The sequence below is a fragment of the Mytilus galloprovincialis genome, chromosome 11 (genome assembly GCF_965363235.1).
Source record: "Mytilus galloprovincialis chromosome 11, xbMytGall1.hap1.1, whole genome shotgun sequence".
In the NCBI taxonomy this organism is placed as follows: domain Eukaryota; kingdom Metazoa; phylum Mollusca; class Bivalvia; order Mytilida; family Mytilidae; genus Mytilus; species Mytilus galloprovincialis.
The window spans coordinates 67,002,802-67,008,409 of record NC_134848.1 but is presented as its reverse complement, the minus strand read 5'-3'; the positions used below and the strand labels follow the sequence as shown (position 1 = coordinate 67,008,409).

The 5,608-nt window shown below is 29.2% G+C and overlaps 1 long non-coding RNA gene across 1 annotated transcript; it reads left to right on the top strand.

The window, feature by feature from the left end:
* The first annotated feature begins 504 nt into the window (after positions 1-504).
* On the top strand, positions 505-5,330 carry LOC143052671 (uncharacterized). Its single transcript, XR_012971201.1, has 2 exons — positions 505-566; positions 2,940-5,330. It is a non-coding gene; the product is annotated as an uncharacterized LOC143052671 (long non-coding RNA).
* The last annotated feature ends 278 nt before the right edge of the window (positions 5,331-5,608 follow it).

Genomic DNA, 5,608 nt, shown 5'->3' with positions numbered 1-5,608 from the left:
CGGACCACAGGTATATCTTGATTTGTCACTCTGAGGATTTCAAATTTGTATCATTGTTAGATTTGAACAAACGAAGGTAATTGTAATGGTGTCATTGTTAGATTTGAACAAACGAAGGTAATTGTATTTGTCACATTTCTACCCAAACTGAAAAAAAAACAAGCAAAACATATGGGGATTTAAATAACAAATATGAAATTATCATATAAGCGTTCACAAAGCTGATTAATTGTTTGTTTCCGATTTACGAAATTGGAAATCAAAACAAAACAATGTAAACTCTGTTAGAACAATTTTAGTGTGACGGCCGGAAGATGGTTAATACATACATATTTGCTGTTTTATATTTCCTTATAAGTCCGTTCATTAGCCAAGTTAAACCAACACACAGGAAAAGGTTCAATATACACATTATTAGGTTAACAATGAAACATATCTAAATATATAATACAGCTAAGTTTTTTGTTTTCATATATTGTTAAATAAGAAAATGTCAGAAAACTTGAAATTTTAGTTGCTGAAAGAGAAACTACTTACGACGAGGAATCTGAATACAATATGAGATTGTAAGTTACAATTCACGTTACTTTACGATGATATCTCAAAATTAAATCCTGTATTACTATCAAATGTGTCCGTGTTACATTGTGAGTTCGAACAATGGTAATTCATTGTATAGGTATGCCTGATACCAACGCGAACATAATGGGGTAACATTTAAACATTCGAAACGGAAAATTTAAAATGTACATACTTTGTAGACTAAAACTGTCGGTAGAGAATGAATACACAACTAAAGCTTTCTTTTTTTTTAATTTTTTATTTCAGTCCTTTTAAACCTAATATTTTTGTTTTTACATATCTGTTTCATCACTTTGAAAATTTTACGTATGTCTATGAAAACATGTACTTGTGTTTAAGTTTTTATCAGAAAAGAATCTGTAATATTTCTGGTAAAAACATTTTATCAAGTATTTGGTATATAATTATCTAAATCTAAAGATTGGAATAAAGAAAGTTAACTGTTTTTCGTAAGATAACTCTTGTTAAATCATTAATTCTATCAAATATGAATAATGTTGCATCAGTAACAGAAATGTATAAAGAATACCTAGGGAAATTTAAAAAAAACAACTAATACAATAAATACATGAATAGCATTTGGATAAAAATTTCACTGATACTGAAGACCAATCATCCAATTGGAAAGCCTTACCAATACTTTCTTTCTAAAATTTTGAACAAGAATCCTTATTCTTAGAATAAATTTGAACACTATCAATTTGAATTTTCAACTTAAAGAAATTGTTCAACAAAATAAGATGAACTTAGAATTATTGATATCATTGATACATCCAAAATTAAAAAAAAGTATCAAAGCGACTGTCACATCAACAGATAAGACAGCAAATTGTATGTGGTAATACATATATTAAATTGAATTCTCTTATTTAAAAAAACTAGATCAACAGAAATACAAATAGGTCTTTAAATAAACTAATGGTCAATGTGTCTCCAACGCAGCGAGAGGTGGTCCTCTACTGGCCCTTAAATAAAATTTTGTAATAGATCAGTGAAAATGGTGGTCAAACTAAACTCCAAAACATATATATCAACTCAAATTAATAAAAGCAGACCAGAGGCTCCTCACTTGGAAAAGGCACAAACATGCGGCGGGGTTTAATCGATGTAAGTTACTACAATGTCTATGAAATGTGGAAAATTCAAACTGATGTCTAGAAAACGTTAAGTCTAAAAATAAAACTTAATATCCCCACCACAACCCCCAGGAAAAAGTATAAATAACCAAATCTTATTACCAATTACACCTACACAAATGTAATTATTTTTCTTCTAGAAGTATTTTGCATATTTTTGTTTTTGATTATCATTTAAAGGCTTCTTTTCCAAAACGTTGAAACAGTTTTTAAATTTCAAAAATAATATTTATCCCCGACTTGAACTGCATAGTTTGTCCACAGGTAATCAATCTATTATAGTTGATTGCATTTTCGATCAAATCAGATTATTTTTAATTCAGAATTAGAAGCAAATATAGAATTCTAACGATATATTTAATATACATTTGAACGTGAATTTGATTATGAACCATTTGGTCAACATTGAGTGGTTTAGTAATGATAATATTAAAATATAATTTGGTCTGAGGATGTTCTACTTCTATTTCTACCATAACGCTTGTTTAACTTATAGTTCGTGTCAAATAGTGCACATGGTTTAAAAGCCAGGTACACAAAAAAAAAATCGTAATACAGAATAAAGAGACAGAAAGGATCTTTAGAATTGCAAATCGATCAGTCTTATTGAACAGATCTTTGTTAACTTTACTTTACTTATGTAATTTGTAGTACAATGATGGGCAGCTTCTATTTCCATTCAACAGCTAACAATGACTAATGAACTGTTCATACATTCCTTTTCAAATAACAATGAATATAAAAGGGGGAGATTTTCATTGGTACTTTTGAAGATATTTCACCTGTTTGATTAATTGATTGGTTGTTGGTTGCTAATGTCCTATGTCAAATGGTTCATGCATATTTAGGAGTAGAACAAATTGAAATAAATACATTGTTTGGGTTCTTTATATTAATATGCTAAATCTAACAATGTATAAAGATGTATTAGATGTATTAGACAAATGTTAGATGTTGCAATTTGGGACTTAAAGTAAAAATTGTCAATTTTATTTCCTGTCAGTGGTATATATGAAATAACAAAAATGTGGTATGATTGTCAATGAGAACAAATGACATTGAAGTAAAGCTATAGGTGTTCATACGCCTTATGGCCTTCAACAATGAGCAAGACCCATATTGCATTATATGTATATTCACCCATAAAAGGCCCCAAAATAAGAAAATGAAAAATATGAAAATTAACAGCCTGATTTATGTATGTATTTTTGTGGTTTTCAGATCTAGGCTTTCTGCTAACCTTTCTCTCATCAACAACTGAACAGCAGTCAACATCAGATTGAGAGACTGATCATACTTATGACAGAAACAACTTTAACCAACCAAACAAGCAATATAAATTTTCCAACTTTAAAACATCAGTTAAATAATCCATGGGATGATGTCTCAAAAAATAGAAGTTTATCATTTATGGAGATTTTAATGTTATGGTTTTTCTTTTACAAGAAGGTTAATGTACACTTGTTTTATAGTAAAACCTTGCCGTTCGAGTATAAGAAACCCACATTCAGCTACATGTATATTTAAATTTAAAAATTCATGTGACTTATTTTAATTGTTTTTCCCAGGAGAGCCTCATAGGTACAGCAATTTTAACAGCTATCCAATTTCATTCAAATCTCTTTATAAATTTCGCACTAGTTTATATAGACTAGGTTATTTGTTTTTCGTCTAGTTGTGGGATTTTTTATAGATGCATTTATGATTTTCATGTTTGTATTGATCACATTGCAGCACCATAGATATAGGTACCTGGCAAATGTTACCTTGTTAGAATACTATGGTCAAAGGCTCATAAAACAATTTCTATCTCTTAGTGTCTGTAGAAATCATCTCTATATTGTAACTGTTTACCATGGTTTAAAGTTTTCTCTTTTAAACCAATATTTTAATAACTTTAGAACAAGTGTCATACATATATTATATATAAAATATCAACATGACAAGATCAAGTACCCAAAATTTTTCTGAATGATTCGACATAATATCTATGAGCTATTGTCCCTGAAATGTGTAAAGGAGTAGGTCCAGTAAGACCCCTGTTCGGCCCCAAAATATAGCAGTTTTACAATGTAAAATTTTAGTTATTTATTGGACAATAGAATGCTTTTGCTACATAAATATGGGCTGTTTTTGACAATACAATGCACATGTATCGGGTACTAGCACCATTACGTCATGCTAAATTACTGAAATCTTTACAATTGTAGCATTTTAGTTAAATTTTAAACGGTTTCCATGTAAAGCGAAAGTGGCCGCATTCGTGTTCATCCTTAATATTGAAATGTAAGTTGTATTAGATGATATTACAAAACATACATAGAGGTTGTGGATGAACACGGATGCGTCCACTTTCATTTTTGACAAAAAACATCTGAAAAGTGACATTTTTCGGTATATTTGGTATATTTTTCATGTTTGAGCTTAAATCGTATCGTTTTTAATGACTTAATAATTTAAAATCTTTCACATAAACTTATTGATTCAAATGAATTAGACACTTAAGCGTTTAAAAAGTAGTCAAAATCTTTCGACAGATGAACCTGAAATTTGAGACCAAAATCGGTCCTTACCGGACCTACTGCTTTACAAATTTTACCTTTTTTGCTATTACCCGACAGCTATATCAATATATTATAAGAATAAATTGCAAAAATGGTCTGAAGAAATGTCTTTTACAGTCTGAACTTTTTCTGAAGTCTTTAACTTCTTTTATTTTATTTTTTTGTTTTTTGAATATGGGTTTTTTTGTCGTTTTTAAGGTAGCACAATACAAAGATTTGTTTACTTCCAATCACTAACCTTTGACTTTCTTATAAATGCATAGAAAATAATAAAAAAAGGTATACACAGATAGATAAAGGATTAATCTTTTAAATGAATGCAATATTTTTATAATGCAATCATTATGTCATCAATTATTATGTAATTAGTGGCAAAATCTGGGTAAGTTCACTTGAATGAATTTAGCTCTAACATCTCTTTAACTATACAGAAAATTTTGACGAAGTCTTAATCAACACATCATGGGCTTCAAAAGGGTGTCTCAGATTGTCTCTATGGTATTCCATTCTCTCATAAATCTCTAATTAGTGTAAACATCCTAACAAATAAAAGAAGATAATGTTTAATTAGGTGTAAAATTTGTCCTATACCTTCTATCTGAAATCTGAGACACCTTTTTGTAGATAATGGCCATAGGAACAACATATAATAAAATCAACCCTCTCGGGATACCTATTCAGAAGCTAATTTCATTTGAAAGTGGAAATGTGGTGAAAAATATTTTAGACACAGCTAACTTTATAATTGGTTACATAATTGTTGCATAATACTAACATTGAATTAATTTGAAAGAGTAATCTGTTAGCTATCCAAAACTACCACTTTTATAATTTTTCAAGCATTATTAAGAAAGTTACAGTATTTTAAAACTTGGGAGTTGGAGTTATAAAATCTTTGTATTGTGCTACCTTAAGTGCACAATTTGTCAACATGGTCAATGCAAGCTATATCGGCTCCTTGGAGCCTATAGATTTATAATGAATAATTTGTATTTATGTATGATTATTTTCTTAATGTATTAAATGAAACATTAATTATTCTTTTCCATTTGTTGTTATACGTATTTATAAGTCCAGATCCTATCATATGTCAGATGTTACAAATGAGACGGCAAAATTGACAAAATTTGAATATGCAGGCTACCCCATTTTGTTGTGGCATATACTAGACACCAACATTATTTGCCGAGCTCAATATTTTTTTAAAAGGGTATATATAGTTATACTTTGCAAGTAGATAATATGTTATTTTACAATAATAATATGATCTTGGATTTAGGCTCTGAAAGATGACCAAAATCAGCAATTTTTGACATGAGGCTAAAA